This window comes from Ylistrum balloti, unplaced genomic scaffold (genome assembly GCF_031769215.1).
Source record: "Ylistrum balloti isolate Yb309-2 unplaced genomic scaffold, AGI_CSIRO_Ybal_v1 Utg370050, whole genome shotgun sequence".
NCBI lineage: Eukaryota > Metazoa > Mollusca > Bivalvia > Pectinida > Pectinidae > Ylistrum > Ylistrum balloti.
In genome coordinates, this window is record NW_026782103.1 from 168,911 (window position 1) to 183,149 (window position 14,239).

Consider the following 14,239-nt stretch of genomic DNA (forward strand, 5'->3'; position numbering starts at 1 on the left):
ACTTAGGACAAAACACCCTTTAAAATCAACAAAGCATCTTCATGAACTTACCGATCAATATTTCTGTATAGAAGTAGTAAAGAAGTTTCATTTCATTTTAATTTATTTACTCGAAAATAAAATGAATATTGGAATCGATTTTTTTACCAACCGTGACACTGTCCTAAATAACAAAAGGTAACATTTAATCAACAGTGACACTGTCCTCAAAATAAAAGGTCACATCTAACCAACAGTGACACTGTCCTAAATAACAAAAAGTCACATCTAACCAACAGTGACATTGTCCTAAATAACAAAAGGTTACATCTAACCAACAGTGACACTGTCCTAAATAACAAAAGGTTACATCTAACCAACAGTGACACTGTCCTCAAAATCAAAGGTCACATCTAACCAACAGTGAGACTGTCCTAAATAACAAAAGGTCACATCTAACTAACAGTGTCACTGTCCTAAATAACAAAAGGTCACATCTAACCAAAAGTAACACTGTCCCAAATAACAAAAGGTCACATCTAACCAACAGTGACGCTGTCCTCATGTCCTAAATAATAAAAAAAGTCACATCTAACCAACAGTGACACTGTCCTAAATAACAAAAGGTCACACATAACCAACAGTGACGCTGTCCTCATGTCCTCAATAAAAAAAAGGTCACACATAACCAACAGTGACACTGTCCTAAATAACAAAAGGTCACACATAACCAACAGTGACGCTGTCCTCATGTCCTAAATAATAAAAAAGTCACATCTAACCAACAGTGAAACTGTCTTAAATAACAAAAGGTCACATCTAACCAACAGTGACACTGTCCTAAATAACAAAAGGTCACATCTAACCAACAGTGACTCTGTCCTCATGTCCTAAATAATGAAAAGGTCACATCTAACGAACAGTGACACTGTCCTAAATAACAAAAGGTTACATCTAACCAACAGTGACACTGTCCTCAAAATCAAAGGTCACATCTAACCAACAGTGAGACTGTCCTAAATAACAAAAGGTCACATCTAACTAACAGTGTCACTGTCCTAAATAACAAAAGGTCACATCTAACCAAAAGTAACACTGTCCCAAATAACAAAAGGTCACATCTAACCAACAGTGACGCTGTCCTCATGTCCTAAATAATAAAAAAAGTCACATCTAACCAACAGTGACACTGTCCTAAATAACAAAAGGTCACACATAACCAACAGTGACGCTGTCCTCATGTCCTCAATAAAAAAAAGGTCACACATAACCAACAGTGACACTGTCCTAAATAACAAAAGGTCACACATAACCAACAGTGACGCTGTCCTCATGTCCTAAATAATAAAAAAGTCACATCTAACCAACAGTGAAACTGTCTTAAATAACAAAAGGTCACATCTAACCAACAGTGACACTGTCCTCAATAGCAAAAGGTCACATCTAAACAACAGTGACACTGTCCTAAATAACAAAAGGTCAAATCTAACCAAAAGTGACACTGTGCTAAATAACAAAAGGTCACATCTAACCAACATTTACACTGTCCTAAATAACAAAAGGTCACATCTAACCAACAGTGACACTGTCTTAAATAACAAAAGGTCACATTTAACCTACAGTGACACTGTCTTCATGTCCTAAATAACAAAAAGTAACATCTAACCAACAGTGACACTGTCCTAAATAACAAAAGGTCATATCTAACCAATAGTGACACTGTCTTAAATAACAAAAGGTCACATCTAACAAACAGTGACACTGTCCTCATGTCCTAAATAACAAAAAGTCACATCAAACCAACAGTGAAACTGTCCTAAATAACAAAAGGTCACATCTAACCAAAGGTGACACTGTCCTCATGTCCTAAATAATGAAAAGGTCACATCTAACGAACAGTGACACTGTCCTAAATAACAAAAGGTCACATCTAACCAACATTTACACTGTCCTAAATAACAAAAGGTCACATGTAACCAACAGTGACACTGTCCTCATGTCCTAAATAACAAAAAGTCATATCTAACCAACAGTGACACTGTCCTAAATAACAAAAGATCACATCTTACAAACAGTGACACTCTCCTAAATAACAAAAAGGTCACATCTAACGAACAGTGACACTGTCCTAAATAACAAACGATCACATCTAACCAACAGTGACACTGTCCTATATAACAAAAGGTTACATCTAACCAACAGTGACACTGTCCTAAATAACAAAACGTCACATCTAACTAACAGTGTCACTGTCCTAAATAACAAAAGGTCACATCTAACCAAAAGTAACACTGTCCCAAATAACAAAAGGTCACATCTAACCAACAGTGACGCTGTCCTCATGTCCTAAATAATAAAAAAGTCACATCTAACCAACAGTGACACTGTCCTAAATAACAAAAGGTCACACATAACCAACAGTGACACTGTCCTCATGTCCTAAATAAAAAAAAGGTCACACATAACCAACAGTGACACTGTCCTAAATAACAAAAGGTCACACATAACCAACAGTGACGCTGTCCTCATGTCCTAAATAATAAAAAAGTCACATATAACCAACAGTGACACTGTCTTAAATAACAAAAGGTCACATCTAACAAACAGTGACACTGTCCTAAATAACAAAAGGTCACATCTAACCAACAGTGACGCTGTCCTCATGTCCTAAATAATAAAAAAGTCACATCTAACCAACAGTGACACTGTCTTAAATAACAAAAGGTCACATCTAACCAACAGTGACACTGTCCTAAATAACAAAAGGTCACATCTAACCAACAGTGACACTGTCCTCAATAGCAAAAGGTCACATCTAAACAACAGTGACACTGTCCTAAATAACAAAAGGTCAAATCTAACCAAAAGTGACACTGTGCTAAATAACAAAAGGTCACATCTAACCAACATTTACACTGTCCTAAATAACAAAAGGTCACATCTAACCAACAGTGACACTGTCTTAAATAACAAAAGGTCACATTTAACCTACAGTGACACTGTCTTCATGTCCTAAATAACAAAAAGTAACATCTAACCAACAGTGACACTGTCCTAAATAACAAAAGGTCATATCTAACCAATAGTGACACTGTCTTAAATAACAAAAGGTCACATCTAACAAACAGTGACACTGTCCTCATGTCCTAAATAACAAAAAGTCACATCAAACCAACAGTGAAACTGTCCTAAATAACAAAAGGTCACATCTAACCAAAGGTGACACTGTCCTCATGTCCTAAATAACAAAAAGTCACATCTAAACAGCAGTGACACTGTCCTTAATAACAAAAGGTCACATCTAACCAACAGTGACACTGTCCTCATGTCCTAAATAACAAAAAGTCACATCTAAATAGCAGTGACACTGTCCTAATTAACAAAAAGGTCACATCTAACCAACAGTGACACTGTCCCAAATAACAAAAGGTCACATCTAACCAACAGTGACACTGTCCTCATGTCCTAAATAACAAAAAGTAACATCTAACCAACAGTGACACTGTCCTAAATAACAAAAGGTCACATCTAACCAACAGTGTCACTGTCCTAAATAAAAAAAGGTTACATTTAACCAACAGTGACACTGTCCTAAATAACAAAAGGTCACATCTAACCAACAGGGACACTGTCCTCATGTCCTAAATAACAAAAAGTCATATCTAACCAACAGTGACACTGTCCTAAATAATAAAAGGTCACATCTTACCAACAGTGACACTCTCCTAAATAACAAAAGGTCATATCTAACCAACAGTGACACTGTCTTATATAACAAAAGGTCACATCTAACCAACAGTGACAATGTCCTATATACACAAAAGGTTACATCTAACCAACAGTGTCACTGTCCTAAATAACAAAAGGTCACATCTAACCAACAGTGACGCTGTCCTCATGTCCTAAATAATAAAAAGTCACATCTAACCAACAGTGACACTGTCCTAAATAACAAAAGGTCACACATAACCAACAGTGACGCTGTCCTCATGTCCTAAATAAAAAAAAGGTCACACATAACCAACAGTGACACTGTCCTAAATAACAAAAGGTCACACATAACCAACAGTGACGCTGTCCTCATGTCCTAAATAATAAAAAAGTCACATATAACCAACAGTGACACTGTCTTAAATAACAAAAGGTCACATCTAACAAACAGTGACACTGTCCTAAATAACAAAAGGTCACATCTAACCAACAGTGACGCTGTCCTCATGTCCTAAATAATAAAAAAGTCACATCTAACCAACAGTGACACTGTCTTAAATAACAAAAGGTCACATCTAACCAACAGTGACACTGTCCTAAATAACAAAAGGTCACATCTAACCAACAGTGACACTGTCCTCAATAGCAAAAGGTCACATCTAAACAACAGTGACACTGTCCTAAATAACAAAAGGTCAAATCTAACCAAAAGTGACACTGTGCTAAATAACAAAAGGTCACATCTAACCAACATTTACACTGTCCTAAATAACAAAAGGTCACATCTAACCAACAGTGACACTGTCTAAAATAACAAAAGGTCACATTTAACCTACAGTGACACTGTCTTCATGTCCTAAATAACAAAAAGTAACATCTAACCAACAGTGACACTGTCCTAAATAACAAAAGGTCATATCTAACCAATAGTGACACTGTCTTAAATAACAAAAGGTCACATCTAACAAACAGTGACACTGTCCTCATGTCCTAAATAACAAAAAGTCACATCAAACCAACAGTGAAACTGTCCTAAATAACAAAAGGTCACATCTAACCAAAGGTGACACTGTCCTCATGTCCTAAATAACAAAAAGTCACATCTAAACAGCAGTGACACTGTCCTTAATAACAAAAGGTCACATCTAACCAACAGTGACACTGTCCTCATGTCCTAAATAACAAAAAGTCACATCTAAATAGCAGCGACACTGTCCTAATTAACAAAAGGTCACATCTAACCAACAGTGACACTGTCCCAAATAACAAAAGGTCACATCTAACCAACAGTGACACTGTCCTCATGTCCTAAATAACAAAAAGTAACATCTAACCAACAGTGACACTGTCCTAAATAACAAAAGGTCACATCTAACCAACAGTGTCACTGTCCTAAATAAAAAAAGGTTACATTTAACCAACAGTGACACTGTCCTAAATAACAAAAGGTCACATCTAACCAACAGGGACACTGTCCTCATGTCCTAAATAACAAAAAGTCATATCTAACCAACAGTGACACTGTCCTAAATAATAAAAGGTCACATCTTACCAACAGTGACACTCTCCTAAATAACAAAAGGTCATATCTAACCAACAGTGACACTGTCTTAAATAACAAAAGGTCACATCTAACCAACAAGGACAATGTCCTATATACACAAAAGGTTACATCTAACCAACAGTGACACTGTCTTAAATAACAAAAGGTCACATCTAACCAAAGGTGACACTGTCCTCATGTCCTAAATAACAAAAAGTCACATCTAAACAGCAGTGACACTGTCCTTAATAACAAAGGGTCACATCTAACCAACAGTGACACTGTCCTAAATAACAAAAGGTCACATCTAAACAACAGTGACACTGTCCTAAATCACAAAAGATCACATGTAACCAACATTGACATTGTCCTATATAACAAAAGGTCACATCTAACCAACAGTGACACTGTCCTAAATAACAAAAGGTTACATCTAACCAACAGTGACACTGTCCTAAATAACAAAAGGTCTCATCTAACCAACAGTGACAATATCCTATATACACAAAAGGTTACATCTAACCTACGATGACACTGCCTTAAATAAGAAAATCTCACATCTAACCAACAATGACACTGTCCTAAATAACAAAAGGTTACATCTAATCAACAGTGACATTGTCTTAAATAAACAAAAGGTCTCATCTAACCAACAGTGACACTGTCCCAAATAACAAAAAGGTTACATCTAACCAACAGTGACACTGTCCTAAATAACAAAAGGTCACATCTTACCAACAGTGACACTCTCCTAAATAACAAAAGGTCACATCTAACAAACAGTGACACTGTCCTAAATCACAAAAGGTCACATGTAACCAACATTGACACTGTCCTAAATAACAAAAGGTCACATCTAACCAACAGTGAAACTGTCCTAAATAACAAAAGGTCACATCTAACCAACAGTGACACTGTCCTCATGTCCTAAATAACAAAAGTCACATCTAAACAGCAGTGACACTGTCCTAAATAACAAAAGGTCACATCTAACCAACAGTGACACTGTCCTCATGTCCTAAATAAGAAAAAGTAACATCTAACCAACAGTGACACTGTCCTAAATAACAAAAGGTCATATCTAACCAACAGTGACACTGTCCTAAATAACACAAGGTCACATTTAACCTACAGTGACACTGTCTTCATGTCCTAAATAACAAAAAGTAACATCTAACCAACAGTGACACTGTCCTAAATAACAAAAGGTCATATCTAACCAATAGTGACACTGTCTTAAATAACAAAAGGTCACATCTAACAAACAGTGACACTGTCCTCATGTCCTAAATAACAAAAAGTCACATCAAACCAACAGTGAAACTGTCCTAAATAACAAAAGGTCACATCTAACCAAAGGTGACACTGTCCTCATGTCCTAAATAACAAAAAGTCACATCTAAACAGCAGTGACACTGTCCTTAATAACAAAAGGTCACATCTAACCAACAGTGACACTGTCCTCATGTCCTAAATAACAAAAAGTCACATCTAAATAGCAGTGACACTGTCCTAATTAACAAAAGGTCACATCTAACCAACAGTGACACTGTCCCAAATAACAAAAGGTCACATCTAACCAACAGTGACACTGTCCTCATGTCCTAAATAACAAAAAGTAACATCTAACCAACAGTGACACTGTCCTAAATAACAAAAGGTCACATCTAACCAACAGTGTCACTGTCCTAAATAAAAAAAGGTTACATTTAACCAACAGTGACACTGTCCTAAATAACAAAAGGTCACATCTAACCAACAGGGACACTGTCCTCATGTCCTAAATAACAAAAAGTCATATCTAACCAACAGTGACACTGTCCTAAATAATAAAAGGTCACATCTTACCAACAGTGACACTCTCCTAAATAACAAAAGGTCATATCTAACCAACAGTGACACTGTCTTATATAACAAAAGGTCACATCTAACCAACAGTGACAATGTCCTAAATACACAAAAGGTTACATCTAACCAACAGTGTCACTGTCCTAAATAACAAAAGGTCACATCTAACCAACAGTGACGCTGTCCTCATGTCCTAAATAATAAAAAGTCACATCTAACCAACAGTGACACTGTCCTAAATAACAAAAGGTCACACATAACCAACAGTGACGCTGTCCTCATGTCCTAAATAATAAAAAAGTCACATATAACCAACAGTGACACTGTCTTAAATAACAAAAGGTCACATCTAACAAACAGTGACACTGTCCTAAATAACAAAAGGTCACATCTAACCAACAGTGACGCTGTCCTCATGTCCTAAATAATAAAAAAGTCACATCTAACCAACAGTGACACTGTCTTAAATAACAAAAGGTCACATCTAACCAACAGTGACACTGTCCTAAATAACAAAAGGTCACATCTAACCAACAGTGACACTGTCCTCAATAGCAAAAGGTCACATCTAAACAACAGTGACACTGTCCTAAATAACAAAAGGTCAAATCTAACCAAAAGTGACACTGTGCTAAATAACAAAAGGTCACATCTAACCAACATTTACACTGTCCTAAATAACAAAAGGTCACATCTAACCAACAGTGACACTGTCTAAAATAACAAAAGGTCACATTTAACCTACAGTGACACTGTCTTCATGTCCTAAATAACAAAAAGTAACATCTAACCAACAGTGACACTGTCCTAAATAACAAAAGGTCATATCTAACCAATAGTGACACTGTCTTAAATAACAAAAGGTCACATCTAACAAACAGTGACACTGTCCTCATGTCCTAAATAACAAAAAGTCACATCAAACCAACAGTGAAACTGTCCTAAATAACAAAAGGTCACATCTAACCAAAGGTGACACTGTCCTCATGTCCTAAATAACAAAAAGTCATATCTAACCAACAGTGACACTGTCTTAAATAACAAAAGGTCACATCTTACCAACAGTGACACTCTCCTAAATAACAAAAGGTCATATCTAACCAACAGTGACACTGTCTTAAATAACAAAAGGTCACATCTAACCAACAAGGACAATGTCTTAAATAACAAAAGGTCACATCTAACCAAAGGTGACACTGTCCTCATGTCCTAAATAACAAAAAGTCACATCTAAACAGCAGTGACACTGTCCTTAATAACAAAGGGTCACATCTAACCAACAGTGACACTGTCCTAAATAACAAAAGGTCACATCTAAACAACAGTGACACTGTCCTAAATCACAAAAGATCACATGTAACCAACATTGACATTGTCCTATATAACAAAATCACATCACCAACAGTGACACTGTCTAAATAACAAAAGGTTACATCTAACCAACAGTGACACTGTCCTAAATAACAAAAGGTTACATCTAACCAACAGTGACACTGTCCTAAATAACAAAAGGTCTCATCTAACCAACAGTGACAATATCCTATATACACAAAAGGTTACATCTAACCTACGATGACACTGCCTTAAATAAGAAAATCTCACATCTAACCAACAATGACACTGTCCTAAATAACAAAAGGTTACATCTAGTGACATAAATAAACAAAAGGTACATCTAACCAACAGTGACACTGTCCCAAATAACAAAAAGGTCACATCTTACCAACAGTGACACTCTCCTAAATAACAAAAGGTCACTGTCCATCTAACCAACAGTGACACTCTCCTAAATAACAAAAGGTCACATCTAACCAACAGTGACACTGTCCTAAATCACAAAAGGTCACATGTAACCAACATTGACACTGTCCTAAATAACAAAAGGTCACATCTAACCAACAGTGAAACTGTCCTAAATAACAAAAGGTCACATCTAACCAACAGTGACACTGTCCTCATGTCCTAAATAACAAAAGTCACATCTAAACAGCAGTGACACTGTCCTAAATAACAAAAGGTCACATCTAACCAACAGTGACACTGTCCTAAATAACAAAAGGTCACATCTAACCAACAGTGACACTGTCCCAAATAACAAAAGGTCACATCTAACCAACAGTGACACTGTCCTCATGTCCTAAATAAGAAAAAGTAACATCTAACCAACAGTGACACTGTCCTAAATAACAAAAGGTCATATCTAACCAACAGTGACACTGTCCTAAATAACACAAGGTCACATTTAACCAACAGTGACACTGTCCTCATGTCCTAAATAACAAAAAGTCACATCTAAACAGCAGTGACACTGTCCTAAATAACAAAAGGTCACATCTAACCAACAGTGACACTGTCCCAAATAACAAAAGGTCACATCTAACCAACAGTGACACTGTCCTCATGTCCTAAATAACAAAAAGTCACATCTAAACAGCAGTGACACTGTCCTAAATAACAAAAGGTCACATCTAACCAACAGTGAAACTGTCCCAAATAACAAAAGGTCACATCTAACCAACAGTGACACTGTCCTCATGTCCTAAACAACAAAAGGTCACATCTAAACAGCAGTGACACTGTCCTAAATAACAAAATGTTACATCTAACCAACAGTGACACTGTCCTAAATAACAAAAGGTCATATCTAACCAACAGTAACACTGTCTTAAATAACAAAAGATCACATCTAAACAACAGTGACACTGTCCTAAATCACAAAAGGTCACATGTAAGCAACAATGACATTGTCCTAAATAACAAAAGGTCATATCTAACCAACAGTGACACTGTCTTAAATAACAAAAGGTCACATCTAACCAAAGGTGACACTGTCCTCATGTCCTAAATAACAAAATGTCACATCTAAACAGCAGTGACACTGTCCCAAATAACAAAGGGTCACATCTAACCAACAGTGACACTGTCCTTAATAACAAAAGGTTACATCTAACCAACAGTGACACTGTTCTAAATCACAAAAGGTCACATGTAACCAACATTGACATAGTCCTATATAACAAAAGGTCACATCTAACCAACAGTGACACTGTCCTAAATAACAAAAGGTTACATCTAACCAACAGTGACACTGTCCTAAATAACAAAAGGTCACATCTTACCAACAGTGACACTCTCCTAAATAACAAAAGGTCACATCTAACCAACAGTGTCACTGTCCTAAATAACAAAAGGTCACATCTTACCAACAGTGACACTCTCCTAAATAACAAAAAGTCACATCTAACCAACAGTGACACTGTCCTCATGTCCTAAATAACAAAAAGGTCACATCGAACCAACAGTGTCACTGTCCTAAATAACAAAAGGTCACATCTTACCAACAGTGACACTCTCCTAAATAACAAAAGGTCACATCTAACCAACAGTGACACTGTCCTCATGTCCTAAATAACAAAAAGGTCACATCTAACCAACAGTGTCACTGTCCTAAATAATAAAAGGTCACATCTTACCAACAGTGACACTGTCCTAAATAACAAAAGGTCACATCTAACCAACAGTGACACTGTCCTCATGTCCTAAATAACAAAAAGTCACATCAAACCAACAGTGTCACTGTCCTAAATAACAAAAGGTCACATCTAACCAGCAATGACACTTTCCTAAATAACAAAAGGTTACATCTAACCAACAGTGACACTGCCTTAAATAAGAAAATCTCACATCTAACCAACAATGACACTGTCCCAAATAACAAAAGGTTACATCTAATCAACAGTGACATTGTCTTAAATAAACAAAAGGTCTCATCTAACCAACAGTGACACTGTCCTTAATAACAAAAGGTTACATCTAACCAACAGTGACACTGTCCTTAATAACAAAAGGTCACATCTAACCAACAGTGACACTGTCCTAAATAACAAAAGGTCTCATCTAACCAACAGTGACACTGTCCTTAATAACAAAAGGTCACATCTAACCAACAGTGACTCTATTCTCATGTCGTAAATAATGAAAAGGTCACATCTAACCAACAGTGACACGGTCCTGAATAACAAAAGGTCACATCTAACCAATAGTGAAACTGTCCTCATGTCCTAAATAACAAAAGGTCACATCTAACCAACAGTGACACTGTCCTAAATAACAAAAAGTAACATCTAACCAACAGTGACACTGTCCTAAATAACAAAAGGTCATATCTAACCAATAGTGACACTGTCTTAAATAACAAAAGGTCACATCTAACAAACAGTGACACTGTCGTCATGTCCTAAATAACAAAAAGTCACATCTAACCAACAGTGAAACTGTCCTAAATAACAAAAGGTCACATCTAACCAAAGGTGACACTGTCCTCATGTCCTAAATAACAAAAAGTCACATCTAACCAACAGTGAAACTGTCCTAAATAACAAAAGGTCACATCTAACCAAAGGTGACACTGTCCCAAATAACAAAAGGTCACATCTAACCAACAGTGACACTGTCCTCATGTCCTAAATAACAAAAAGTCACATCTAAACAGCAGTGACACTGTCCTTAATAACGAAAGGTCACATCTAACCAACAGTGACACTGTCCTCATGTCCTAAATAACAAAAAGTCACATCTAAATAGCAGTGACACTGTCCTAATTAACAAAAGGTCACATCTAACCAACAGTGACACTGTCCCAAATAACAAAAGGTCACATCTAACCAACAGTGACACTGTCCTTAATAACAAAGGGTCACATCTAACCAACAGTGACACTGTCCTAAATCACAAAAGGTCACATGTAACCAACATTGACATAGTCCTATATAACAAAAGGTCACATCTAACCAACAGTGACACTGTCCTAAATAACAAAAGGTCACATCTTACCAACAGTGACACTCTCCTAAATAACAAAAGGTCACATCTAACCAACAGTGTCACTGTCCTAAATAACAAAAGGTCACATCTTACCAACAGTGACACTCTCCTAAATAACAAAAGGTCACATCTAACCAACAGTGACACTGTCCTCATGTCCTAAATAACAAAAAGTAACATCTAACCAACAGTGACACTGTCCTAAATAACAAAAGGTCACATCTAACCAACAGTGTCACTGTCCTAAATAAAAAAAGGTTACATTTAACCAACAGTGACACTGTCCTAAATAACAAAAGGTCACATCTAACCAACAGTGACACTGTCCTAAATAACAAAAGGTCACATCTAACCAACAGGGACACTGTCCTCATGTCCTAAATAACAAAAAGTCATATCTAACCAACAGTGACACTGTCTTAAATAACAAAAGGTCACATCTAACCAAAGGTGACACTGTCCTCATGTCCTAAATAACAAAATGTCACATCTAAACAGCAGTGACACTGTCCTTAATAACAAAGGGTCACATCTAACCAACAGTGACACTGTCCTTAATAACAAAGGGTCACATCTAACCAACAGTGACACTGTCCTAAATCACAAAAGGTCACATGTAACCAACATTGACATAGTCCTATATAACAAAAGGTCACATCTAACCAACAGTGACACTGTCCAAAATAACAAAAGGTTACATCTAACCAACAGTGACACTGTCCTAAATAACAAAAGGTCACATCTTACCAACAGTGACACTCTCCTAAATAACAAAAGGTCACATCTAACCAACAGTGTCACTGTCCTAAATAACAAAAGGTCACATCTTACCAACAGTGACACTCTCCTAAATAACAAAAGGTCACATCTAACCAACAGTGACACTGTCCTCATGTCCTAAATAACAAAAAGGTCACATCGAACCAACAGTGTCACTGTCCTAAATAACAAAAGGTCACATCTTACCAACAGTGACACTCTCCTAAATAACAAAAGGTCACATCTAACCAACAGTGACACTGTCCTCATGTCCTAAATAACAAAAAGGTCACATCTAACCAACAGTGTCACTGTCCTAAATAATAAAAGGTCACATCTTATCAACAGTGACACTCTCCTAAATAACAAAAGGTCACATCTAACCAACAGTGACATTGTCCTCATGTCCTAAATAACAAAAAGTCACATCTAACCAACAATGACACTGTCCTAAATCACAAAAAGGTCACATCTAACCAACAGTGACACTGTCCTATATAACAAAAGGTCACATCTAACCAGCAGTGACACTTTCCTAAATAACAAAAGGTTACATCTAACCAGCAGTGAGATTGTCCTATATAACAAAAGGTCACATCTAACCAGCAGTGACACTTTCCTAAATAACAAAAGGTTACATCTAACCAACAGTGACACTGCCTTAAATAAGAAAATCTCACATCTAACCAACAATGACACTGTCCCAAATAACAAAAGGTTACATCTAATCAACAGTGACATTGTCTTAAATAAACAAAAGGTCTCATCTAACCAACAGTGACACTGTCCTTAATAACAAAAGGTCACATCTAACCAACAGTGACTCTATTCTCATGTCCTAAATAATGAAAAGGTCACATCTAACCAACAGTGACACGGTCCTGAATAACAAAAGGTCACATCTAACCAACAGTGACACTGTCTTAAATAACAAAAGGTCACATCTAACCTACAGTGACAACTGTCTTCATGTCCTAAATAACAAAAAGTAACATCTAACCAACAGTGACACTGTCCTAAATAACAAAAGGTCATATCTAACCAATAGTGACACTGTCTTAAATAACAAAAGGTCACATCTAACAAACAGTGACACTGTCGTCATGTCCTAAATAACAAAAAGTCACATCTAACCAACAGTGACACTGTCCCAAATAACAAAAGGTCACATCTAACCAACAGTGACACTGTCCTCATGTCCTAAATAACAAAAAGTCACATCTAAACAGCAGTGACACTGTCCTTAATAACAAAGGGTCACATCTAACCGACAGTGACACTGTCCTAAATAACAAAAGGTCACATCTAAACAACAGTGACACTGTCCTAAATCACAAAAGGTCACATGTAACCAACATTGACACTGTCCTAAATAACAAAAGGTTACATCTAACCAACAGTGACACTGTCCTAAATAACAAAAGGTCTCATCTAACCAACAGTGACACTGTCCTAAATAACACAAGGTCACATATAACCAACAGTGACACTGTCCTCATGTCCTAAATAACAAAAAGTCACATCTAACCAACAGTGACACTGTCCTCATGTCCTAAATAACAAAAGGTCACATCT